This window comes from Falco punctatus, assembly GCF_963210335.1.
Source record: "Falco punctatus genome assembly, chromosome: 7".
Lineage (NCBI taxonomy): Eukaryota > Metazoa > Chordata > Aves > Falconiformes > Falconidae > Falco > Falco punctatus.
In genome coordinates this window covers 27,590,429-27,618,327 of record NC_137587.1, presented here as the reverse complement: position 1 = coordinate 27,618,327, position 27,899 = coordinate 27,590,429, and the positions used below count along the sequence as shown (strand labels likewise).

Sequence of the window (27,899 nt, the reverse complement as noted above, 5' to 3'; positions counted from 1 at the left end):
GATGATTACAAACCTTACTGTACTCAAGGGTCATTGTACATAGTCAGTGAAACACAATCCCTTAACATGATACTGTTGCTAGGACAGATGTGATTCTTGGAAATACAAGCAGGAGAATGTCACGTAATAGCAGAGAGGTGGCATGACCTCAGTATACAGCGCCGCGGAAACAGCATCAGAAACTACTACACTACATCGAAAGAGAGATGTGTGGTTGTATGTCAGTGTTCACAGTTCAAAACAACACAAATTGTCAAGAGTTCAGGAAAGAGCTTCAAGAAAAACTCAGCATCTGGAAAACATACTTCTAGAAAGAAACTTAAGAAGGTCAATCCAAGTTTATCCAACAGAAGGTCAAAAGATGACTTGAGCACTGTCTATAATTACCAGCACAAGAAGAAATGATTAAGATTAGGGCTCTTTAATCAGGCAGAGAAAAAAACAGGAATATAACTTGATGCAGTGGTTGAAAAGAGAAGCCAAGCAGATTCAGATGGATTACAGGGAACACTGTTTAACAAAAACCATTAACTATTAGAACAATTTACCCAGGGATGGGCTACAACTTGCGCAATCTGAGGTCTTGAACTGAAGACTAAACGAAACATTGAAGCAGAAATCATTGGGTGAGATTCATTGTCAGAACAGATAATCATAAAGTTCTCTCTGGTCTTGGAAATATGAAAAGTGCCTAGGAAGAATGGCAAAAACCTCTGAAAATGCTGAAAGACAGAGCAGATTGTGCTGTGTTACAGAAGAGATTTTAATTACTATTAGAAGTTACAAAAGAAAGTGAAATCTTATTTTTAAAAGCCATAATTTCTTTAATAAAGATGAAAAATCCAATGAGAAAATCCTTCAGGAAACTGCCAACAACTGAAGGGAAAAAGAAAGGATATTTGTAGAAAACAAAAAATAACACAGAGATGTATTCCTTTTCTGCAAAACTTGAGTGTAAATTCAAAATGAAGTAAATCCAGATTAATTTTGATGCAATTGAGAGCAGCATCTGGCCTCTCCTTTTAAACAAATGAGGTAGTGTTTTGTACTCTCATAAAAACAAACACAGAAAACCAAGAAAGGTGAAAAGCTTAGAGTCCAGAAATTGCTAAATGTCTTTGGGTACACTCTGCCCAGTTTTCGAGAGCTGGCCTTGCGGTTTTGCATCTTTGTGGGTGCAGAATACCACCAAACCACCCACTTTGTGCTGGGGCCAGTGACAACTCACAGTTACAGGCTGCAAGGGAGAGTCAAGTGAGCTGGCAGAGAAATGGCTGGGAAGCGTGCTGTTTTGATGTGAAACCAGATGGTGTTTCAGTGGTGTTTTGCATTGAGATTTCTGGGTTCACTCAAATCTAGGAAACTCAGGAGGAGGGAAACTACAAGCAGATGAAAACATGCACAAACTCTTTGTTTGTTAGTTGGGTAAGCCCCCCCTGCACACAGCCCGGGGAGAAACGCTCCTCACTGGAGCCACGCTGGGACCCAGAGCAGAGCAGCCATGCCATGAGTGAAGACACACAGACAGTGGGAGATTTACAAACCCAGCTTCGTGGACAGATGGGAAAGGAAACAGAAACTCAAAACAGAGTAACACTTTACAGAAGATGGGTTTTTTTCTAAACTAAATCCCAAACAACCACCAGCTGGTTCTCATTTCAGCCGCAGATGAAGATTTTGAGCAGAAAAGCAGCAATGGATGCCTCAGTGCTGCTCTGCAGGAAGCAGAGAGGCAACTGTCCGCGCAGGACTCGGCCCCGGGACTTCCAGCCCAGGAGGCTGCCCTGTGTCAAGCTGGTCTGGGGCAGGGTTGCTCCACCCTGCCAATACCTGTTGCTTTCCCATCCCAGAGCATGGCTGCGGCAGCTGGAGGAAAAGGTGGTCCTGTCCTTTCACACCCTTGGAGCTGCTTGTGAGCCTGGCAAAGGCAGAGGGAGGCACAAGGAAGAGAGCCGGCCACAGGAGGCAAGCCTTTTGCAGGTTCCCTGCAGAAGAGAGGACAGGGCCTGGGCTGGACTCTCAGCAGTCTTCTGGGGACAGAAAACAAAGCTGGTCTGCCAGTTACAGGTTTTACCTACTCAACTCCACATATTTTTTCCTAATTTGCACACAAAGAAAAGAACTGAGGGCCGTAGCTTCTCAGGAAGCGTGTCACCTTCCTCCACGTGTTAAAACCTCCCTATCCCCGGAAAAGGAGGGAGTTCCCCCTGAGACCAGCTCTCCACAGGCCCTGCTATGCTTGCTTTGAGAGCCTCTCTGCCTGGACTTCAGAACTTGTTAGACCACGAGGGTTCAAATTACATCAAGTGACAACAGACACACAGGAGCCCTGGGCACAGTCCAGCCAGCCAAAGCCAAGCACCCCTCTGCCTGAGACTTACCGACTCTCAAGCCGCCGTCCTCACCCGTGGGAGTCTGCCCAGTGGAGCAGCAGCAGGCTGGGCAGCCTCAACCACGAAGCCAGCAGTGGGAAGCCAAGCAAGTAGCAAACTGGCTTTGCAAGATGGCTACACATTTCCTGCACATCAAAGGACAGCCATCCCCAGGCCAAGAAGGGAGGCTGGAGCTGCTTTCACAGCTTTTGCAAAGCCTACAAAATCCTCTCTCCGAGGGGGTTTATATAAGGAAGCCACACCAGCCAACCAGTTGCAGCAGGGCCTTTGTTTCCTTCAGCCCTTGAAGAGACAACAGGTGGCTTAAGGTTGGGATGGGACACAGGTGTGCATGGTACAGAGGCAACCTCATCCTTTCTGAAGTCTAGCCCACCATTCCTGCTTCACAGGACTCTCCCCAGGGCAGTGGCTCTAGGGGTGCTGCAGGGTTGCTTGATACCCACTGGAGCTGGTGTCAAATGAGGAGGGGTGATGTGGGTAGGGATTAGCACAACAGGCTCATGGCAATCGCTGTCTCTCATGAGGGGGGGCTCTTGTGTGCTTTCCATTCATTCCCACCCACGCCACAATCAGCATCCATTAGTGCTAACCTTAGAATGTAAGCTTGCTGGGATGGATGCCATATGAATTTGTATATAAAACAGAGGGAGAGCACATACATGCTTTATATAAACAGATATTGGAGTAAGGAACTTTACCACAGTTAACATATCCACAGGTCAGCTAGAGTCCTTGTTATGATAGCAAATCGTTTCTCAAGTACAGCTCTTCCCATCAAGGAATGTACATTTTAAATATCTGCAATATATCATGCACAAATACATCACTATGTAAACACACCCACCCACCCCTCAATACTCCTGTATTATGCGGTAACATTTACCTCGTGCTCTCTCCTGGTCAACAATCTTCTAAAAGCCTGCATGCTTTTCAGCCTCTGTTCCAAGAGCAGCCTGGACTTGCTAGTTAATGGCACAACAGATTGTTTTGGCAAATTAAGAGGATTGATTAGTTTTTTATGATGCTGGAAAAGTAGGTTATGATTTCTTTGAGACTAAATGGTCCCATTTCTCTGACTGTTCCTGCCACTGAACAACTACCTGGCACAGAAAGCTGACAACAAAGCTGAGGGAGAGGGCCACAGAGGAATGCGGGAGGAGCAGGCAGTAATTCTTGTTTAGACCTGGACTAAAAATAGAGGTTCTTGAACCTGTTTCACTGTAAAAAGCCTGCATAATTCAGACAAGTTTTACCAGTAAATTGCAGCTATAAAGGGAAAAGCCCACAGCCTTAAAAAGTCCCTTGAAGCCCATCCAAAACAGTCTTCTGTCCAAGTGCCCTGTACAAGAGGGCAGAGGGGGAGAGGGTGGGAAAGTAGATGCTAAAGGCAGCTCTGGCCTGGCAGGGAAAAAGCAAAGCTTGTCCCCCATCTCTGATGCATGCCGACTGCCAGGACAGCATGTTCGAGCACTCTGGGATCAGGGCAAGATCAGTCTTTTGCTTACTCATTTCTGTACTGCTACCCCCAGTACACACACACACTGTGTACTGGCCATGCCTTGGGAATTGACTTCTACCAAGAGAATTACGCAAAATGACAATGAGGAAACTTTGCTTGCCAGACTGCAATGCGAGACTTTTAAGACAAGTTCTGCCCCTGGTTTTATGCAAATGTCGGAGAATCACAGAATTAGAAACTTACTGAGGGTGCACTTGATCCTCTTGTCCAGATCATTGATAAAGTTATTAAATAGGATGTCCCCCAATACTGGGGAACACCACCTGTGACTGGCCGCCAACCGGATTTAACTCCATTCACCACCACTCTTTGGGCTTGGCCATCCAGTCTTTGTACACAGCAAAGAGTATGCCTATCCAAGCCATGAGCAGTCAGTTTCTCCAAAACCAAACCTTAAGTGCATTTGCAAAAAGAAATCCCAAATTCAACCCTCAGATACACAGCACTACTTTGGTTGCTCAGGTAAGACCTCCCCTTTGTTTCTGTGACCCCGTGAGTGTAAAGAGCTGACATTCTCCATCAGTCCCCTGTCTTCAAGCCTCATTTCTGGTTTTCTCTCCCCTTTTTCCTTAAGTCACTGTTTGCTTCGTCCTTCCTTCTCACAGTCTTCCCTCAGCATTTCCTCAACACAACAACAGAGGCAGTGACCTTCTGCAGAAGATGATGTGGTCAAGGGTGAACTCTGGCAAAGCTCATCCTCGTCTCATTTGGCCTATAAAGAGTTTTCCTACACGTACTCAGTTTTAGTTCATCAGCTATCACTTTTATATGTGCAGAGATGTAAACCTCCTTTAACTACAAATGTTAAATACACTACATATATTCAGTGTCCTAAATGCCTCCATCAAGGTGAGGAGCAGCACCTATCCCTGAAAATACAGGTGAGAGACTACAGCTGAGCCAAGATGAAAAAGATGGGGTTATTCTGCTGTTGAAAGCACTGTGGTGCTGTTAGTAGTCAAGGGTGCCCAAGCTTTACTACATATCACACATACCAAAACTGACCTCCATGGCAAACCTACATCAGAGTAAATCCGTCTCTGTATTGAGGAGGAATAGTTGTGACAAAGCAGTTGGCACTTCAGGCTGTGAATGCAGGAGTGCATGGGTGGAAGGGACTCTGTGACTCAAACCTGTTGCTAGAACCACAAATGGCCTTTCCAGCTTTTCTTGCAACCGTGTGGACTGCTCTCTGGAACTCTTTGCACCAGCCCTACCTGAGATGGAGACACTTTCCTCTCCATTTGCACCAGGGATATTTATGAAACTAGTAAATCAGCAGCAACTTCCCAAGGCTCCAGCTGGCACAACATGCAAGGCACCAAGGTGGGAAGGAGCCAAGAGAACAGGGCAGTGAGCCAGGAGCAGCTGCCCCCTCCATGGGACTGCAGGTACTGGCCCCACTACTCTGGTTGCCCTCAGCAGCCTGGATCCTGCTGTGCCCTGGGCGTGCTGCCGTGGTGCAGTGCCTGGGGGAGTGCAAGGGAAAATGCTGCTGGGGTTTCCCAACCGGGACTGCAGCATCATCACACAGCCATGCATTTACAGGAGGCAGATCTGTTTTTTCCATCAAAGATCCATCTAGAAATAACAAGGGAAGCCCAGGCAGGGAAAACGAGTGTGGTGACATTCAACAGAACAAAACTCTTCCACCTTCATGATAAATGAATTAGTCTGAAGGCAGTGAGCAGAAGCATCCCAACTTGCTATAGCAGAGTGAATCATCCTATATTCTTCCCACAGCAAAGTTTAAAGACTTCCTCACTTGACAGCCAAATGCATCTGTGGAAACAGGAAGTGAAACAGAATTGACAGGATCTGGTAGGTCAGGGCTGCCATTCTGGTTTTGCTGGGACCCTTACAGAAACAAGCTAAAGGAGCTGTATTTCATTGGAAAAGTGTAACAGCCCTACAGGCACTGAGAGGATGTCATGCAACTGGTAAATCACGTTTATTGGCATTTTTCAGGCAACAAATACACAAGTCACAAGACCCTGACAGTGCACTGAAGAAGGTCAATAGAAGCCACGAAGATGGTCTAGTCAGCCTTCAGACTTGTGATAATTAGAAATGTGTGCTACCAACTTGCCTCCTGCTGAGTCTCCTTTCCTATTACAAAGCCAGTGAAATCAAATAGGGATAATAAAATTGCATAATATTTCTTAAAGGCTTGTTTCTATCTATACATTAACATATCCAATCAGTTCTATTACTACCAGGCTTTACCCTTTTAAAGAATAAAGAAACCAGAACTTAGCAGAATTGTGTCATTTCCCATATCATCCTGAAATGTTTATTGTAACTGGCAAAACCCATGAATTCTGCACATCAGAGAAAATATATAGTTGGGTCTCAGGAGGCAGGAAAGAGAGAAAAATGAACGGGTACTGTTGTATTCTTGGTGAAGTGCAACAACTTCCCTCAGTGCAGCAAAGAATTTATCACTGTTATGCTGATGTTTGGCCGGGATTGTGGATCCAAGACTGCCTCAGGTATCACACACACAACAAGCCTTCTGCATAGTACTTGCTCATGAACTCCTTCTGATTTGCGTTTCAGATGTGTGCTTTTGAACACAAGAGATATAAATAGATCAAGACTGGATCAAATGGTCTTCAAAGTCACTCTGACAAATGCTGGAAGGCAGCAAGACATCAAGAATGTAGCAATATTTTCCTAAAGTTCTCCTATGTTATCCTACAGCAAGCCCCAAGATCTCTTGTGCCACCGTCCATCCTTCCGTCGGCTCTGTCTCTCTTGCCTGTCACCCCTTGCCCAGGGAAATCATGCAGTAGGCCACCACACATATTACTCCTAAGATATTTTAAAATTGATTTAGAACTGGTGAAAGACAACAACGCCAGAGCCTGAAAGATCGCTGAGACAGAGCAGTAGGGCAAGCTACCCCGATACTGCCTGTCATCAAACTGCCTTCAGGGAAAGGGGGAATTTAATATTCATGGCCTGCTCCTCGCCTGCCTCCCTGAGATTGCCAATTAGCATTACATGTGGCATTTTCTAAAATATAACTTTGAACGGTCTATGAACTTGGTGACAATTGTGAACTCACTAGTGACCACCATGTGGCCATGAGATGACTGTCAGCAAGGATTTTTGGACACAATTAGCCGAGATCATGTTCTAAGCAGTGACTCAGAAATGAGTGGCTCTGCAACCTTTCTGCCAACCTTGCTTCTTACCTTCTAGTGATTGCTAAATTGAATCTGAAAACACCCACATGGACGATAGGAACAAGAGCTCCGATTCCTGGGAACAATTGTTGATGACAGGGGAATCTCTGGTTGTAGCAAAGCACTGGTTCCTGGGCTCTGCTCCATCAAATGAACGTTTCCTTGTTCTGTCCCCAGAATCCCCTGGGCAGGGGAACATGCAGTAGAAGTGCACTCAGTTATTTTCCAGAGACTTTCCCCTCCAGGCTGTCAAAGATCTGAAGGAGCTGGCGACCAGCCCACTCTTATTCTGATAAATGCTATTTGCAACTAAAAATGGATTAAAATAGCCTCTGAAAGCTTGTCTGAAGGGGAACAAGCAGTCTTCTTCAGAGATGCCATTAGCAGGAAGATGTGGAGAGGGCTATTCTAAGGGCTGCTTATTTTGGGGTTTCACCCCACTTTCTCATTTTCTCTGACCAAAGCAAAATAAGATTATAATTAGCACTTGGGGCACTGTCGATGGGAGCAGCAAACAAGGCCTGGTCAAAATTCAAACTCTGGTTCTTTATCCATTCTCCACACACCCTGTGATACAGACCCAGAAAGTCTGGGGTTTGGCCAGCGTGTCCATCAGAGAGCACAGATTCCCTGCTGACCACAAAAAGCTGATACATCAGGAGCTAGGTGCTGGCCATCTTTTTTGCCCAAATGATCCTGCTCCCAATCTTTTAGAAATCCATATTTTCCCTTGACAGCTAGCTGGAATTGAGGGAGATGCCAGAGTTAACAGAAGGGAAGTGCCAATTCCCCACTACCATTTTTAATCACTAAATGCAATTAAATAGTTGAACTAGGAGGAATAGGTGACCTGAGGCTGCTAGGAGCCAGGTGCAAAGTGAAAAAAACCTGGAGCTTTTGGTCTTAGAAGATAAGCCTGGTGGCAGTGCTAGGGCAGGACTTCCAAAAGCTCATCCCAGTGCTGTATAACAGTGGTGGGAGTTCCGCCACGCATTGCGCTGGGAGCAGACCGAGTCTCTGGGCCCAATGACCACCGCAAATGCAGGAGCTTTTGCTGTCACTAGGGTTAGCTGTTACAGCCCAGCTCTCCAAATTAATGCTTCTGAGATGGTACAACCCCACCAGATCCCAGACAGACCTAAATGGAGATCCCGCTTTCGTCTGCTGAGATGGTTGGTCTGTGTCCCCACCTTGTCAGCACCACAGGTCTCCCCAGCTTGTAGCCCAGGTGCCTGTTACAACATCAATAAACTGCTCATCAACTCTTCCCAGCCTCCTGAGAGTGAGGTTAGTGCACCTTGTCACAGGTCACAGCATCATTGCACAGAGTAATATCTGGGCTTCACAGTGAAGTGGGTTACCGCCTGTTTCTTAGAATCACCTCAGGATTCAGAAATTCCCTGCTGCAGCAGGGACTGAGGACACCAGGGATGCTCTTAATCTCTCACGTCCTGCTCCTGCAGCACCTCAAAGTTGTTGCAACTTTTGGTCCTCTATGTTATAGGTCTGAATTAGTTTGAAATAAAAGCGCTGTGAGCAGGAAGTGCTCCGTGATCTCTGGTGGGAGGGATGCAGGGTGCAGGCAGGAAATTCTCATGTGCTCTTCTAGACTCCGTGGCAAGCCTGCTTTAAGGTACGCCATGAATCAAGAGCTTTACTGTCTTCCCCAGTTTTATACCCTCTCCAGACTCTAGGCTACAGGGAACTGTAGCAAGCCGACATGACCAGCCTTTTCTTCTCCTACTTGATATTCTTTCTAGTAATCAGCAAGCCATGAACAAAAAATGTAGTTATTGCTGACACTAATACTGCACCTAAGGTGGCAAGCTTACTACTGCTTAATAGCAACAGCCTCCTGTCTCCGTGTAAATATATTTTTGCATTGAAAGACTTCTGCTTTACATTTTTATTAGTCAAAAAGAGATTCATATTACACAGAAGGAATTTACAAATTATACCTGAGTATACAATGAATCATAAATGAATGTACAATATTTTGCCTTGAAAGCATCATGGGTAACTGTAAGGAACTTGTAATAAATTAGTTTTTCTCTTCATGCATCATCATAATCCTTACCTTCCTCCTCCATATATTGCTGAAATGATCCTGTGCACAGTCCTCCTTTTGAAATAGATTTGCAGCTTGTGGATCTTTGCACTGGAGTTCACAGTCCTCTGCTCCATTGACTGATCGACTAGGTTCCTTCCAAACAGGCTTTCTGAGTTGAAATATCTTTTTTTTTTTTTTTTTAAATGGACACAGGCAGGTGAGCAGTAAAATAGTATATTGTCACGCATGTACTCAAAGGCCAGGAAATCATGGCCCAGATGAAAAGCAGATGTAACATCCGGTCTTCCACCTTAGAGATGCACATTAACCCCTGTGTAAAGATTAAGAAATACAAAATGCTGTTAGTTTGCCATTGCTTTTCAGTTAACTGGAATAAACTTACAAAAAGGCATGGTCCATAACTTGGGTAAATATAAAGGGTTGTTTCAAAAACTGCTTGACATCCATTGTGATAAATATTGACGGTAAGCTAAGGCATGTCTTCCAAAGGAGCTGTGATCAAAAGTTTTTCATCTGATAGAAGGTATTTGCTGCCTCAGATATTTCAAACCCACGGAGCCTGCTTCAGTCTTGACCTAGAGATTTCTCCCTTAGCACTATTATTGCTGTTATGCTCTTGTATCACTCTAACATCCATAATTTTTCTAGTTGTGACCAAGCTATAGCATTTTTAACATTAGACCCATGTTACATCACCCTCATTGACATTTTTGTCAGTTCCTAAAGTTGGTGTGTAACTATGGACCTGAGCAGCTCTCAGAGCAGTCCACAAACTTACTTTCTTAAGTGTTGCTGCCATGGCCATTGGATCTACTGGGGCTGCGTGATTTCCACATGTATTTTCCACTCCTGGAGGACAGCACTTGCTGCTGCTGCTTCTTACTGTTTAGCTGAGAAAAATGTGACACTGAGGTTTCACATCACCATTAATAAACTTTGCTTTGTGACTGGCACTAAAAATAGCTGGTCATGTAAATAAGAGCAGTGGTAATAGGCAGACAAACTAAAATTATATTGTGGCACCCCATTTTCATGACGGAGCTTCCAGGAAAAGCTTCTCAAGGGCAAGATTATCACACATTAAAAAAACCCAAACAACAAATAACTTGTGACGCCTGACTAACACAAATTGACTCTAGCCTGAAGACTACCAGCCACCACCATGAGAAAAAAGCTGTGGTGTTTCTCTTTCAGTGAGGCCCCTATGTTCCCAAATAGACTTTTTCTGATATGAAGCTGCTAGAAAGTCATGGTTATTTTTCAATAGTTGATGCATTTCCCTTCTCTTTCCCCAGCCTACTGAGAATACTGGAATCCCATTTTCAAGCTTTTTCTTTCCATGGACAGGAAGTGTGGAAAGTGTTATAAAAGCAAAAGCAGAGATTTTTGGCAGACCAGAGGCTTCCAGGAGCCAAGATAGCAAGAAAAAAGATCCTCAAATAGCAGATATACAGTCAAATTGCAAGAGCTGAGACGCAGAGCTGAGTTACAGTGACAGGAGTTTCCATGAGTAACGAGCCACGTGCACAGGATGAGCCAGGACTATTGCAAGGCAAATGAAATCAAGCATCACCCGTGATGAAAGAGGGTAAAATGATCAGCTCATCCTGGGCTGCAGCACATACACGCCAACAGCTGCCCCAGCTCAGCAGCTTCACTGTAACTTACAATGGCATGGCAAAGCAATGGGGCATGGGAACCCTTTGCAGCCTGGAGCCCTTTCGAGCAAACCACCCCTTAGGGATGTCTGTCAGTGGTGGCCAAAGCAAGTGGCAGAAGCAGGAGAGATGACTGAGAGGCACCGCTATGCCTTCCCGGAGCAGGCTGGATGTGCGTCCTCTGAACCAGCACCCCGGGGAGCCAGGGAAAGGGTCCGTGGCAGCAGGCAGAGCATGCAGCTGAGGGAAAGAGCTGTCACTGCAAGGCTAGTCACAGCCCCCAGGGTCCTCTCCCTCTGCCCTCTCACAGGCCCCTCCATCCCCTTCCCATGCCACCTGCAGACAAACCCTCCCTTTTATGCTTATCTGTTTCCCTCTACAAAAACATTCCCTCTCCAGCTTTAGGTCAGCCACCTCCTGTCACCAGGTTAAACAGCAGCAGTGACACACCAGCTGTACTGTAAACACCTCCAAAGGCAGCCTGGCTTCGGGAAGATGGAAGGACAACATGGAGAGGAGAGCAAATTCCCCAAAAAAACCCTGGTCCACAGCCCAGAAGCAGCACTTCATCTGTTACTGCCGTGATGGCTCTCAGAAAATGTTTGAGGCATGAGAGAAGCCACCACGCAGCACCAAACACATCACTTACTGGCACAAGATAAATGAGCTGCTCTTCCCCTGTACTCCCCAGCCCTACCAGCTATGAGAGAAACCAAAGCTCAGCCCTGGAGAGGACAAAACTACCTCTACCCAGTACTGCAGGAGGGACTTATGGTGGTGGGACAAGTGTCCCATGGTGCTCAACTCTTCCCAACACTCCCTGCCTGCACCCACAGCTGGCTCCAGTACAGTTGAGCTGCTGGGCTTTCATTTTACAGGGCCATTGGCTCTAAATGCTAAAAATTGTCCTGGAGACTTCCTCACCTGAAATGTCAAAGGGACATTTTAGCACTAGCGCCCACCTCAGCTTGTGGTCATGGCAGGGCCTGGTGCTGGGTGATGTTCCATAGCAAAGTTTTCTCCCCAGTCCCCCCACTCTGATCCCGGGGCTGACAGACCTCACGCACCTCACAAGGCTTTTTGCAGCATGGAGACAGGACTAGAAATTGGTGGCAAGAAATGCACAGCAAGGGAAATATTTTGAGATAGGCTAAAAATAGATCTCTGACCCTGCTTGTTTATATATAGCGAGGTCTATACATGCACTTGCTGGCAGTAAGTCAGCTTAGAGGCAAAGACATCCCTGCAATGCACATCCCAATTTTGCTGAAAGAGCAAAATTTCTGGGTGCAGCTGCCAGGCAGCCCTGGAACATTGGCTCCCAAGGGCAAAGGGACAGCAAACATGGGTGCCCCATAGGAAGAGGCAGCAGCCCCTGGTGCAAAGCGCGAAGTCACAGCACACGTGGCTCCTTCAACAGCCCTGCAAGTACCTCCTTCTCCAGGACATCAGACGGGACCACATTAGGTGCACAACAGGGGATGAATCCACAACATAGGGGAGCAATACCAGTGCAGGGCTGCAGCTGAAGGGGTGACTTCTGCCAGGACTTCTCCAGCACGGGACTTGTGTGGCATCCTCAGAGACCCCTTGGGAGCAGTTGCAGAGTGGGAAAGAAGGCATGATGTTGTGCAGCAGAGATGTGGAAGGTGTAGGCCTTGCAACAGGCGTGCAAACTCCAAGTGCAAGACTTCTGACTCATTACCAACAGCTGTGCTGCAGAAGAGCAAACCCTTTCCTTTCATCCCACTGACCCCAAAACACTCCTGTCTGGCACTTCATCCAACCCCCTGTTGCTTGGGATTTTATTCTGATAGGTCAAGACACTATCTTTAAATCCCAGCCTTTGGCTTTGCATAAGACTCAGTTTCTGCTCAGAAAAGAAAACATGTTTCTAGTCCTCCTGTGTACAGAAAAGTGCTTGAGACTATTGACCTAGTTGCACCCAACAGGATGCAGGCTGTATCTGGAAACAAGAAAAAGGAACCAAAATGCATTCTTCGCTTAGTCTCAAAATTTTTCTGCACATAATTCATGTCTTTCCCAGCCTGGAGTTATGGTTGAGCAGGCAGGGGCAACCAGGGCTGATTGCCTCCAAGTCCTCTATGCAGAAGTGAACCAGGTGCTTGATCTTGTTACATCAGGATACTGCTCTGCTAAGCCTGCATCTAAAGAGCAATCCTCGCTTTTGCCTTAGGCCTCTCGAGCCCTCCATGTGCCCACGGTATTAAACGCACCAGAAGAATTGCTTTTAAAAAGTCAACCCGATTATAAATCTCAAAGGACAATTCAAAGCCCTGTACCCTTCCTCAATACCACATTTCCTATAAGGTGTACACCATAGACCTCCGTTGGCTGAGACCAGGCCCGGTGTCATAAACACCTCTTGATATGCTTATGAGGTCCAGGATCTGGAGCTGTTTTTGAAATCATCCCCCTCCTCTGTGATGCTTTGAGCAGCCATGAAAGGCTTAAATAGTTGTGCACTGTCTGCCTCACCACCAGCTCCCCACGTGCTGCTGCTGCGCTAAGACACGGTTGCACAGTTAGCAGCAAGCAGGGCTACGCTCACCAGTAGCCCAGTTGCATGGCAATGCCGAGCTCCAAGGTGTCTTCCCATCCACAGACAGGCACAGTCTAGAATTACGTTCCCAGGGCTTACTTTACAAGACAGGGAGGTTGTTAGGGTAGCAGCAGAGCAAGCTGGAAGTCAGCTAAAGTAGCTAGCAGGAGTGGCCAAGAGAAGGGCTTAGGTGGCAGCCTCTGGGCTGAGAGCAGCAGGTCTCTCACTTCAGGACCGTGAAGCTTGAGACCCTGCATAGGGTGACAAATCTGGCCACAGAGCTGGAGCCAGGGGCTCTGCAGTCACCTTCAGCTACACTGCCCTCCAGGATGTGGGGGGATCAGGTTTATTCCCCAGAGTAAGGACTGGGCACAACCGTTCATTTCTGTCCCTCCAAAGGTTAATGCTCTGTCCGCTGGACATACAGATGCCATTGTTTAGGGACATTTATCTGAGGTCTATTCTAGGAGACCTGGCCTGAGGACAGTTATGGGGTCAGGCCAGTCCTCTCTGAGACTTCAGCCAGCACTGTTGGGCAGGCAGCCAGAAACTTTGATTGCCATCACTAGCTGAGCATCTATAGGTTTAAGCTGGAATGATTGCAACACTTTAATGTTGGGTACAGATTCCTAAAGACATGGTGGGTCCTCTTTGGGTTTAAGCCTTCAGAGCTAGGAAGTGCTGGCTTCGGGGTGGATGTTCAGCCTTAGCTTTTCCCTCTGAGCTCTGGCAGTACAACAAATTCAATATCTGGTATTGACATGACTAACTCCACTGCCTGAACTAAGCAGATACCCAAATGGAAAATGCATAAATAAAATAAAAAGGAAAATGTATTTTTTAAAAAACACATACATAAAATTAATATAGATCTATCCTAAATATTGCATTAAATTACTAAATAACAGCTCCTGGACCCAGCTGGTTCTGGGATCCTGTTTTCTGAGGCTATGCCCTAAGTAATAAACCCACCCAGAGCTGAGCAAGCTGGAGCGTCCCACACCTGCAGCATGGCTCTGTCACAGCCCTGCCAGTCAGTCCAGGGGAAGCAAGAGCCACTCTCCTTTGACCACAGTAGCCCTAAGAGGTCTGTAGAAGCCCCAGAACCACACTGAAAGCTTCTGCCACTCTGCACAGCTGTGTGCACAACCACTGCCCACTCATGTACCTCATGTTCATGTGTAGGAGAGCTTGCCAAGATTATACAGAATACATCCCTAATGTGCAGTACAATTCCCCTTTGCTGGTTATACAGGCAAGGTCCACTGGTCCAAACAGATGACTGCCTTACCTGAAGGTTTTACTGGTCCATGGATAGATCCATCCTGTCTTGGACCTCCTGTCACACCAGTCCAGACCAAAGCTCTTCTACTGCAGGCTGGTCCCCCATGGAGAGTGTGATGTGCTTCAGACTGCATTGCCTCTTTGCTAAATATCAGCACCTCCTGGGAGTTGTTTACATGATTGGCTTCCTACTTAGGAGAAAAGCCCTGGATCAGACTCGTGGAAGAACTGCACCCAGCCCCAGCCTGCTCCCCCAGGTTCATGCCCAGCAGGCAGGACACCAAGGTGCATCAAGTGCGCCCATTGCCAGGGTCAGGCTCAAGTCCCCTGGGAAAGGAAGCATGTGGGCAGGGAGGGGGAGCCGTGCTTCCCACGCATGCATAGATTCTGGCAGAATCAAGAAAAACCGTTAACCACATCCCTCATCCCATCACAAAAGCCTCTCTGCTGACCCCCTCGTTAGGAGTCTGAAGCAAGGCCCCAGTGAGAAGCAGCAGCCATAGGTCTGCCATGCAGTGTCCTGGCTGCGCTTTTGTGCTTCAGAAGCCACTATTTGGTTTTATTGCTAAAGATACAAAGATATGTGAGCTACCACTGCATGGAGAGCATTTTGTTCTTTGCACCAATCGATAATCGGCAAGCGAACAGAAATCCCTCTTCTAAAAGCCTTTTTGGATCCCCGTCTGCTGGAACCAGATATGTGAGGAGCTGAGGGTTTATACGTTTGGTCTCCAGGGAACATTGCACAGAGGGAGAGCTGCCAGCCATTAAACAACAAAGCCAGGTCGCTGGGACACACAGAAAGGATTAACAAGCACCATTTATCTTTTGGATTTCATTTGCCATTCCTTGTCCCAGGAGAGCTTACTGCAAAGGAAGCCTGACCTCAGCTCAGATACATACACCTCAGAAAGCGTGGGGAGCACAAAGTGGGTCTTGAAGCAGGCTCAGCATTGTGACCAAGGGTGAAGCAGGTAACAGAGGACACTTGCACGTCTATTACCATGCTGTCCATCTGTACAGCAAGACTTCCAGGGCCCAGCCTGCCCTTCCTAGTTCTTCCATGGCCTGATGTTATCAGGCATCACCTTTTTTCACAGTGTCACTTGTGGCTTCCCTAGGATCTAGAGCAGTACCAGCTTCCACAGCTTGTCACAGGCTCAGCATTGCTGGGTACCAATTGTCAACAAAGATTCCCACAATCCCAGTCTTTGTAACATTCACCCCTATCTTCCTTTAATCTTATACTTTTTTTTTCTGCCTCAGCCTTCCTGATGGGAGACAGAAAGGAAAAGACAGCTCTGATACCTTCAAGTTGCCTCCAGCGAGAAACCTTCTCAAAATGGTCAGTTTTGGGGGGAACAAATACCACTTCCCTCACCTGGCCCTTCCAACCTCAAATATTTGAGCACCAACCATCAGTACCCCAAAATACCATAAGATAAAGCTGCTCTGACTTTGTTTCATGGGAGAGAAGCAGAGCAGTACACAGGTGATTGTGCTAAAAACAATACATTTGAGGTTCATGTTCTTTATTTTCCAGCTCAAGAGCCTTAAATGCATTCACTCACACCTCCAGTTTTCCTCCAGGGCTGAGAAGGCTACTAAGAGCCCCCTGCACACTCAGCCTTGTCCTTGACTTGCTTGTCCTTCCCCTGCTGCAGCATGTAGCTGAAGTATGAGGAGCCTGGGGTGAAACCTTGGCTCACAAGCGTGATGTGAAAAGCCCTGACCTCCTGCCTCAGCCTTGTCAGACGCAACAGTAATAAGCAGCTGAGCGAGCAGGAGCCCAGCCCACTCGGGATGCTGTGTCTCAGCAAAACCCACTTGAATCCCTCAGTTTATTACATGGTCACTGCAAACTCCCAGCACAAAAGAAGACCCCTAGAAACTCCCTTCTCTCCCAGCCAGCCTGGAGAGACATTAAACCAGAGCCTTAGGGTAAGTCCTTGTGAGACTGCAGCTGAAACACAGTGAGCACAAGCCAAGAACAAGCAGTCATGATTTGAGGGCTATTTGTGCTCTTTTTACAGCTTCCCGTTTTAAGGACAACAAGCGCTTGCACTGTGTGTTATTCACAGGCCCCTTCTCAGCAAGCCAAGGGCTGGTTTTGACTTGTCAGAAGAGCCTCTCAGGGCTCCTGCCATTAATGGCAACCACCTTTGCCCTCTGGTTGTCACTTCACCATGGCTGGCCAGCTAATCCTACGCTAATTGTCACTTACTAGTGGAGGCATATGCGGTGTTCAGAGACTGAGAAACCAGAGGCTATTTTCCACACACCTGTTAGCCACCAAAGTGTCATAGAGTCCCATCTCTAAAATACTGGCGGCATTTCAGTTTGAGGTCTGCCTTCTACACACTGGCCATCCCCAAGAGCCTTGCCACTCCTGTCTTTCAGCCAGTGCCAGAGACTGTGGTTTCCTCCACACAGAGAGGTTTTCAGTGAGATGTGCAGTGCGAGGTTGCAGCTTGCATGTAGCTTTATGTGTGCTGCATAGGGCACACATGCTTTTCTGGATTTACACACAGAAACACATGCAATTCCGCGTGCAGGGCATAAGCTAAGCGCACACACTTCTGGACAGCGTGTGGAGCTGTGCGTGTGGTTCGGGTAAATATTGACGCAACAGTTTTCTCAGCGGTTCGGTCTGGCCACAGCAGCCCCAGACTACAAGGAGTCTTTGTGTTCAGCTGGCAGCTCTCACTGCAGCAGGGGCCAGCTGAAGCAGCTCCAGCAGGACAGCCACCCAGCAGCAAAGCTGGGCTGGAGGCAGCCTCGGCCTCTGCAACTTCTCTCATGGAGCTGCTTGTCCAGCTCATCTTTTACTGGCCACTTTAGACAGTTGTATTCTTTGAAAGACAAACCCTGTGCCACGAGGACACATTTTGCATTCAGTATACACCTGCAGTGCCAGGGTAAACAAAGCTGTGGGTTTGTGTTTGGTGTGCTTGAGCAGGAGGTGCATGTGATGTGCTGGGTTTGTGTTTAGCACACGCATCTGTAAATCATGGATAAACTAACTGAGAGCGCTTTGTGGTAGGTTGTATCCCGTGTTTTACAAGGTCTGTGTCCAGGTGGGTGTTCGGGTGTGTTTGCGGGTGGCTGGACAGTCTCCAAGGGTTGTAACGCTTGAGAGCAGCTGGGGCTGGGACTGTATTAACCATGCTAGATGAGCAACACAGAAAGGTCAGAGTTTTTCCTGAGTTTTAATCAGGTTAAAGCATCCCCAAAGGCAGGTAGGGCTGAGGCACACTGGGCTTAGATGTCTGCACTGGAAGACACTAACGGGAACTGTGGCCCAGCAGCTCATGAGCAAGCAACGTGCACCCTCAGGACAGACAAGTGCTTGTGCCACGGGCTGCTCCTGCGCTCACACAGCCTCCCATAAGGCATCAGCCCCCCTGCCTTTTGCCAATAAGGGAGCCCTAATATTTTCTGTTATAGCAGCATGAAATAAAAAGCCTTAACAGTGTTTTTTCAAGTCTGAAGACCCTGACAGAAGTGCTTGAACAGTTCTTTCAGGAGCGACTGAAAAAGTTACCTCAGCCCGCGGCCTCTGCTGATGTGTGGCTGTACGGTGTGGCTGCACGCATTTCCTCCCAGCCCTCTGCCATCACACCCAGCTCTGTTCACCAGGCCTGAAATCAACAGCAGCAATTAGACAGAAAAAGTGGCAAAAGCAGTCCCCTCCTGAAAATGTCACTTTCTCTGGTGAAAGAAACAAAAGCAGAACATTTTGAAAATTTGGCTTTAGCTGTCACTTGCGCATCTCCTGCTGCCTTTCTGCCCTGGCCCCCCCAAAATGTTCTGCCACCCCCCTACCTCACCAGCACCCTTCCTGGGAGCACTGCCTCACCAGCCCTGTGCATCCCCATGGATCCCCAGGGCCAGGGGGAGATGCCCTCACCCAACTCAGCAGAGAGAAGGGCAGTGTCAGGCCCCCAAGCTACACAGAACAGGCAAAATCAGATTTTTCCAGTTTTAATCAAAAGCAAGTATTTAAGCTGGGCAAAGAAGAATCAAGACAGCAGAAAAAATAAACAAGTAATTTCCTGACCAAAAAAAAAAAAACCCCAGCATTTTGTCAGGAAATACTTACTTATTCATATTTTTAATTAATTCATCTATGAGGTGTGGCAGTCAGAGACAGAAGGAGAGATCTCCATAATACATCAAGCATGATGTAGAGGCTTTCACAGGCACGCACAAGGTTAAGTACGTGGCAGGCTTGATTCTGACTGAGGCTGCATCAGGGGAATCGTGAAATGAGGCTGGAGATGGGGAGAGAAGCCTTGCCCCTCTCCAGAGCACAGGCATCCCTCACCCAAGCTGCCTATGTGATGCTCTCACCGCGTTAGGTATGATGGAAGGTGTTGGCCAAAGTGTGAGGTAGCCAGGACACATCAATGAGAGCTGCTTTCAGGTCAGTGCCACCAACAAGCAGAGAGAGATGGTAAAAAAAGCACTTGCTTTGAGAACTGTGGTGTCCTTACAAGCTGCTAAGAAGGAGGCCAAGTCTGACAGCTGTCCCACTTGAGCGTGCATCAGGCCAAGAGAGATAGCAAACGGAAAATGTGGATCCGCTGGGGCTGCGGAGACAGGCAGTCACTGGGCTGTAAATCAGCATTGCAAGCTCAGGGAAGATTGGGGAGAAGCAGGCAGGCAGTGCAAACACTGAGTAGAGTTACACCTTTCTGTGAAGTTTGTTCACTTTGGGATGATGGCGAGAAAGAGCAGAACATTGTGTGATGGATGCGGTGGGAAGAGGTGCTCTGCTCGGAAGGCTCGGCACTGCTTCCTTGGGGCAGGTTTTGTTCAGCTGAGAACACTAACAAACCAGAGCTGCACAAAACAAAATGTACTTGGGGAAGGCTGAGCTAAACATTATGTCAACCGTATTTATATTTCGAGGATCACAGCTGAAAGAGGCCACTTTCTGTGGGCTGGACAGCGTATACTCCTTTAATGACCCAAAACTGGTGTTTCACAAGGACACAACGGCAGGAGGTGTGAGAAAATAGTCTCCAAAAGTCCTGAGTCCTGTGCCCTTCTCTTCACACAGCCCTGCTGATGTGCAGGGACTGAACTGGAGCAGCTTGGGAGGAGCTTGGCACATAGCTCCTGGCCTGCAGTGAGCCCAGCAAAGTCCAGAGGAACAAGCTCACTGCAGTCTGGCCTGGCCAGTTTTCCTTATGCCCCTCAGGTCCATCATGGTCTCAAGATGTTCACAGAGGACATGGCAGCAGGCCTCAGGCCACAGAAGCCTTAAGAATGGGCAAGATCCAGATGGCTCCCAAGAGCCAGTGGATGGGCAAGGGAGCCCTGACACTTCCTTGCTTTAACAGTGTTTGGGTTTTTTTTTATCTGAACAGTATTAAAAAAAAAAAAAAAAAAGCCTGAAGGACCTGTCAGAGGAGAGCAAACAGTTCTTGCAAGAAAGTCAGCAAGACCTCCTGGCCCCAGTGGTTTCTGTAGAGAATCCTGCCCCTGGTGTGCCAGGGACCACTGCAACAGTGGCAGCCTTCCTCTTCAGCCTGCCTCCTGCTCAGATGGTCCCGGTCCTCTGAGACCACAAGTCTCTGCTAAAGCCTGAGGAACAGCAGGCACAGGTCTCCTGGGGGAGCCAAGCAAGGAGAGGACTTGGAAAGCTCTGGGCAGGAGAGTCCATTAGGCACAGCAACACTGGAACCCTCTCCAGAGTTTCACTGGCCTGGTCAAGCCCAGCAGATAAGCAGCAAGCAGGAAGCACGTCAAACCAGGCCGTGAGGATCAGCCAAGACCTTGCACATGTGTATGAGTTTGTTTGTGTAGGAAGTGGGGGCATCACACCGTGACAAGAGCTTTCAGCCCATTGTACGTGAGCTAGGAACATACTCGATTATAAAAATAGACACTGCACATTTGGTAACAGCAGGGGAAAAGCACAATCCCAGCTTTTCACATACAGTCCCAGTCTACCTGTTATTGTTGTCTGGGCTCCAGCAACAAACCCTAAGCCAAATTTCTGGGGTGATTTATTCCTCACTCAGTATAATTCCATTTATTGAGTGGAGTTACTTAGTCATTGCAAAATTTGGCCCAATTTTCTAATCATGCCCCCTGAAATGTTAACCCTACAGCCTGTGAAAATAACCATTTTCTCTAGTGGGACCAACACGGCATTTGGAAAGGAACCATATGTTGGCACTCAACTTCTGCTTTATTTAGATATGTTCTGGAGGTGGTGCTGATGCTCACTTTAAGATAAGTCTCCAAGTGCCTACGCAGAAATTGAGCACAGGGTAGGAGATAAAGCTCACGTCCATATGGACACAGACATGGGCGGACAAGGACAGAGATCTTTGTTTTCTGCTTATAAAGCTGAATTTCCAACCACTTGAAACCAACCAAAGCAGTCAGCACACACACCACACACACAAATGTATGCACTGGGCACGGTATCGCTGTAGGGCAGAGAGGGACTGCACAGGGACACGAAGCCTCTCGCCTCAGCCCACCTGCGCTGATGCCCTGCCAGCTGGCTGGTCAGTGCAGCAAGCCTTGGAGGGGCCTGCCTGGCTCCTAACAAAACCTTCCCCCAACCTCGGGCATAACACAGCATCTATGCAGCAAACACTACAACCCCGAACTCCTCTATCCGTGGCAGGTATCCATAATGCTCTTGGAGGGACCACACCAGTGCTTGCTTGCTGCTGGAGACCTGGGGCTGCATGGGGAAGGGCCTGTTGCTCAATGGCAGCCATGAGGACTGCCCCAGCCCAGACCTGCCTCGGAAGCATTGGCAGGGGATCAGCACCCCTGTCCTGCTCTTGCTCTGCCCAGACAGGCAGCTGTGGGGTCGCACTCGGGACAGGACTGGAGCTGGACTTTGCCCCAGAGCAGCTCAGGCAGCCAGCACAGCTGGGCAGCAGCCCAGGGATGTCCAGAGGCTGTTACTGGTCAGATAAAGGTCCCTCATCCTGGTTGCAACCACGGCCGTGTGCACAGGCTGCAGGGAAGCACCAGTGCATCACCTGGGAGTGCCTGCCTGGCTTTGGACACCTGTGGTTTGGGGAGCCACTGTCCCCCATGCGATCATTACTAGCTCTGCATAAACATGTCTCCTAGGAATTTGCCTAATTCCATTTTGAGTGGGCTAGTCCTTTTGGCATCCACAACATCCTCTGACAGTGAATTGTGTGATTCTGTTATTCATTGCACAAGAAAAGTATTTCCTTTTGTTTGTCTTAAAACTACTTTCCAATAACTTGTATGCTGCTTCGGCTCTTGTATTGTCAGAAACAATTAAGAAGCTTCTCACTGATCTTCACAAATTCTTCATTAATTCCTGCATCTCCCTCCTATCTTCTGATTTTTCTTCCCAGACAAACAACTCTCTTACATTTCTGTTAAACAGCAGTAAATATAGATACCTTTAAAAAAAAATAAATGAACTAGACCTAAACAGAATATTCAAGATACCAGAGCACTGTCATTTTAGACAGCTGTCAGATTTTTGGTTTGCTCTCGATTTCTTTCCTGGTAATTGTCAACATTCTCATCACTTAATCGTTCCTGAGTAGCAAGTTGACTGGAGACTATCCCCAGTGACTCCAGCACCTTTCACCACCAATAATTGCTGCTTTCAAACACTTCATATTGAATATATAGTCAAGTATACATCATTTACAGTGTTGCAGAGTGGACTTAGCTTTTCTGACATTGCCTTATCCTCCTTGAGTATTCACTTTAGTCTCTGTTCAGCCAGAGGGCCAAAGACTTTCTAGAGAGCTTCTTTTTTTCAATGTGTTTGCAAAAGCTTATAGCAGAAGCTTCTAGCCTTTTACAAGCCATTCTTCAAAATCTTTTTTTAAGCATGTCTTATTATGATTTCACATTTAACATCCCAGTATTTATGATCCTTTCTGTTTTCCCCCTTTGGACATGACTTATGCTTTTTGCAGGATATCTTTTTACTTCTAATAATATTCTTTAATCTAGTATTTAACTATGCTAGCTATTTTTATTCTTTTTGAAAAGTCTTTCTGGTAGTTAAATTTATCACGGACTCCTAATATCCAGGGCCTAGATATCTGCAAGCCTTTTTTACTCTTTTGACTTCTTTTAATTTTCATCCTTGAAGCTAAGGCTTTGTAGTAGAGGAGGGGGGGAGGAAGAGTTTCACCCTACAGAGCCATGATATTTGAAGGCTTGATTATCTCTATTACAAAGTGCCTTCTCGTTGCATCTGTATACTCCTTGAGCTAAATCAAGAGCTCCCTGAGGCTTGTAGGTGCTCAGACTTGTTGCTCCAGGAAAGCACTGTTTATAGTACCAACAACAAACACATAGCATCACCATCATGCCCTTTTGTAATATTTACTGGTTCTGTATGAGGTTAGGTGAAATTTCTTGTTATTGCTTTGTTGGTTACCTTTGTACACTCTCTCCATCAGAACAGCTTGTCCATTTCAGTATCCCCTCTGGGTGCTCACTTTTGCCACCCTAGTCATATGCTGGTCCTATGGAGGCTTGACATCTCTGCCTGTAAGGACTCTGTGGTACTTGCTGGCACTATTTACTTAGCTATGTTGTTTAGCTCAGGTATTTCTTCCAGATAAAGTGTTGCTTCTCTTCTGGCTGACCTACTCAGCCATCACGTACTTTGGTGTCCTACTGCTCAGCTCCTTCCCACTCAGTTCCTGAAACAACCACATTTCAGCTCAGACACAATGCCACCCACCCTCTTCTCTCAGATGCTCATGTGAAGCCCTCTTTCTTCCCTGATCCAGACTCACATTCATGCTGACAAAATAAGCCCTTTTCTAATGGGGAAATGCTATGGGATCCCTGCACAGCAGGAGGAGGAGAGCCACCAGGCTCCGGTTCCTGAGCAAAAGGATGGGACACCAGAGAAGCCCAGTAATGTGTAAATACCATTCATCAGCTTTCTTGCCCTGAAACCCTAGCACAGATCACCAGCAAGTGGCAGGACACTTTTTCCTCCCCAGTTCCCAGAAGTATCTTCTGAGCAGCAGAAAGTCTGTGTGTGTCCATGTCCCTGAAGCACAGGTGCCTTTGGTCAGCCAGGGGCTGCACGCAGCCTCTGATGGGTGACACAGGCAGTCTGGACCGGTGGGGCTCAGGCTCTGCGTGGGGCTCTCTGGCAAAGCCGAGCCTCCTTCTTTGGCACAGGTGATCTCACCAGACAGCTGTAAGTTTTATAAACCATGACATTACATTGCTGGGCATTTGTCCCCTGAATAAATCCAAGTCCTCTCCATTCATCAACCAAACGCATCTCCCGTGGCTGCAAAGCGACAGACCTCCACCTGCAGGGAATCACACACCAAACCTCATCAACCCTCAGCTCTCCTGCAGGGAAACTGAGCTCCAGAGAGAAGCAGCTTGTGCAGGGCCATGCAGTGCACCAAGAGCATCAGGAACAGCACTCATTCCCCTAACTCTCCACCTCTCCCTGCGAGCACAAGACTGTTTTCTGACCCCTAACAAGCAGGAGCGCCAGCTGCCAGCACCCTGCTCTGAGCCCCACAGCACCTTCGCATCTAAAACTAAGTAGAAATTTCAGCGATCCTGCCACTTCCCCTGCTTTGCCTGCTTCCTTGCTTCATCCGTATGGTAAAAATACATAGGAACATTTTATCCAGGAGTACACACACACATAGACACAACCATAAAATGAATAACTAAACTCCTAAAGCTCGTGGATTGGCCATTTTGGGTTGACTTTCTGGGAAAAGGAGGAGTTGGTCGATAACTCTCATTTTTATTTTGGGAAACAAACAAAAATGTCATAAAAATGTCAATATGCTTCAGAACTAGAAAAAGCAGGCAAAACTTCAACTCATTCTGTTGGATCCCAAGGGTGTGTAAACTCAGGGTGCTACTAATGGAAGTTGATTAAAACCAGGCTCTCTTGTTTGCCTTCTTAGGCAGGCAGGCCACATCCAAATTCACTCTAAGGCTGAGTGGTTTTGTCTTCTTTCTTTTTCTTTCTTTCCTTCCTGCCTCTCCCTTCTCCCTGCACCATTTGGTTCTGCTCCAGCAGCTCCATTCCCAAGCAATCCTAATGCAGCTGCCTCTCTAGGAAGTGACAGAGCTGTGTCCTTCCAGGTTTTGATGCTTCTGCATCTTTTTCACTCCTTCAAAACCTGACCATCCAGCCTGCCTTCAAAGCACAGAGTACCCTGGAGCTGTGCGGGTCACCATGGTACCACATCTGATGAAAGCCCTCTGCATGCATTCCCAGGTGATAAATGCCAACCACACGCAGTTGAAATGCATCCAACACAGCGTAACAGCAAATGTTTAACAGTAAGCACGAGCAATAACCTATGCTTCCGATGCTGCTTTCCTTCTGTTTGCTTTTACATAAGGAACAGTGGAAAAACCACATTACCTCCCTGAATTTCCCCTGAAATATTCAAGTCAGCAGAGTGCAGGCTCCCTCAGACATCAGAGGTTGTTGTGAAAAGAGACTGAAATGGATCTTTAATGATTACAGTCAGGACCTCCAAATACTTCTCAAAGGGAAAACACTGACTTGCCAGAACCCAAGATTAAAAGTAACAAGCATATAAACATCCTTCACATGGTTTTGTATTAGCCAAGAGCCATTTCACAAGCAAGCTGTGTTCTCTCCCTCCCTCTCTCCCTTCTTGCCAGTCTTCTTCCCTCCTGCCCAAGAAAGGTCATTTTCTTCACAGCGAAGAAAAAAAATAAAAAAATCTTCCACAACAGAGTTTTAAATCAAGCCAAGGAAGAAAACTTCCCTTTCACCAGATCCTAATAAAAAACTTCAACTTTTTCAATGCAAATATTTCCAAACAAAGAATCTCTGTTCTGGACAGAGTCATAAATTATCATGGTAGATCTTATTTCATTTGAAATCAGACCCAGGCAAACCTCAGTTTGGTTTCAAAGAAAGTCTTCTGCAGTTTCATATTGGTATGGACTCACAGAGGAGCCAAAAGAAAAGCCTCCTCCCCTCTTGCTCCAGCTCCCCCAGCCTCTGCCCATCACTGCCACCAGCTCCCACTCTATCTAGGAGCAGGGAAGAGATGACCCAACCAGGCAAGGGCACATCATCCACACTGCTTCTAAAGCACAAGGATGCTTAAACTTGTGCAATGTTGCATGGAGCCTCAGAGTATCCTGGGTGTCACAGAGCAGGGGAGCAATGGCTTGGACATTTCAAGCCAGTCCAGAAACATGCTCAGCAACATCAGCAAATAGCATGAATACTCAAGGGGCAAATCCAGATAAATTCCAGAGCACAGCTGGACCAAAGCCAGTTTGACACCAGTGCAGCCAAAATCGGGATCTGACCCCATGGTATTTGTAACATGCCATGGCATTTGCTAACACTGTAGTCATAAGTGCATAATTACCAAGCTGACATATTTAATCGTCTTAAAGCTGATGTTCTGGCACAAATAACGGTTACACGACTCTGACACCGCAGTTATTGGTTATGCAGGAAGTATTTCCTTCTCCCCTGGTACCAGTTAAACTAATTGCACTGTCAATAAATATCTGGAGGTGCTTTGCTCTACAGTCAAGAGCTGGGCTGCTCTGTTAGCAGCACTCACTCTAGAGTAGATAGACCAGCCACAGGGAGACACATGCATGTACGTGTGATGAGATGCTGTTTGGGAATTAATTTGTTCCCACAGTTAATTAATTCCCTCAAGTTCAGCCACCTGACTTCAGGTGGCTACTCAAGTGGAAGACCATGTACTACTTCTTGATAAAGACTGCAGGGTTGACCTGGCAACCTCTCCATACTGTGAAATGGCCTCCTACTTGAGGAGAAGATGAGTTCCTCTTACTTGTGTTATTACTGGACACCTGATTATTTTCTGCTCAGGATGTAATCTTGCACCTTGACAGCTTAAGAAATAGCCCTAAAGTTAGAAGCCAGGCTTGCTGAAGCACTGTGCACAGCTTGCACGCTCTGTTTAAGATGGCTGTGAGAAGCTAAACTGCAAATCTAGGGCGCTGGTGCATCACTGCACAGACAGCCTGAGCTCTGCTCAGGGACTTCAGGCTATCTGCACCTCCCCAAAGTTTTTTTTCCCCACAGAAATGCAGGCCCCATGTACAAAAGACTGCTCAGGCTGAGCCATGCGACAGGAGCTGAGGTTCAAAAATGGCTAAATGCAGCCTGGAGATCCATGCTAATTTCTGGTGGTGGCTTCAAAAGCCCACACCTAAGGCCAGGGGCCACAAAGGCTGAGGGCCACACATGCTGCCAGGGAGCTACAACCCCGCAGAGGGCAGCCAGCAAACCGCTGGCATGGCTAACGTTAACGTTTGAAAAACCACAGCAACCAGATTTGATAGAGCTCGCCTATCGGCCTCTGTTACGCAGCAATTTATTCAGGGTCAGCATAACAATTAAATAGGTTTTGTGGTTTGTCCCAAGGTTCTGCTGTTACTCTGGAGGTTAGATAACAGCGGTCGTGTGGTGTTCCTTACCCAGGGCAGTGTCCCGCAGTCTGTCCGTCACGCTCTTGCAGAATCAGACCCACAGCACTGGTAAGGGTCAGGAGACATGTCGTCATAAACCAGCTCCTAAAGCAAACACGTTCTCGAGATCCCAGCACAGAAACCTGCAGAAATCAAAAGCACCTTCTCCCATTTGTTCCTGATAACAGCTACACTCTGAAGAATCCCTGGTGGGTCACTGGAAACTCAGAGATGAGAGAGGTCATCCAACAGCAGAAGGAGAGGAGACTGTGCTCAGTCCCTTGAGGTAGACACTAAATTGCAACCAGAAACCCCCCAGGAATTACTAAGTTGAATTTAACTAAGATGTTTTGGAGAAAAAGCTGAAAAAGCTTGTCCATAAGATGCACAGAGACGATTTTTTTTTTCCCCCTGATGCTAGGAGAGTGATGATACTGCACCATACAGATACCTTCTACGCTTGTCAGGCCAACAACAGAAGAAGTAGAGGTACAGACCCACCATACCAGCATGAGTAGCTTTAAACTAATGCAGCATTTCAACACGTGCAAAGGGGAAAAATGCCGACGATCTCGAAGGGGACTGGACAAAACCAGGAAGACAATGAAAGAATTGCTTTCAAGTTCAAGCTTTTACTCACCCCACCAGATGCTCCTCTTGCTGCAGAGGATAGGATGATTTACACATGAAGTGATATCAGAATAAACTGCAGGTCCCATTGAAGACACATTCTGCTGTGTGATTTC

General features: G+C 47.1%; 1 protein-coding gene across 1 annotated transcript in view; it reads right to left on the bottom strand.

Annotated features, from left to right (window-relative positions):
* The window catches only part of ALKBH3 (alkB homolog 3, alpha-ketoglutarate dependent dioxygenase), an 81,510-nt gene that overhangs the window by 14,992 nt on the left and 38,619 nt on the right, over positions 1-27,899 (bottom strand). The window contains exon 11 of the transcript XR_013929252.1: positions 1-27,899. This exon is cut by the window's left edge and continues 14,992 nt beyond it. The gene's annotated coding sequence lies outside the window, so the exon portion shown is untranslated.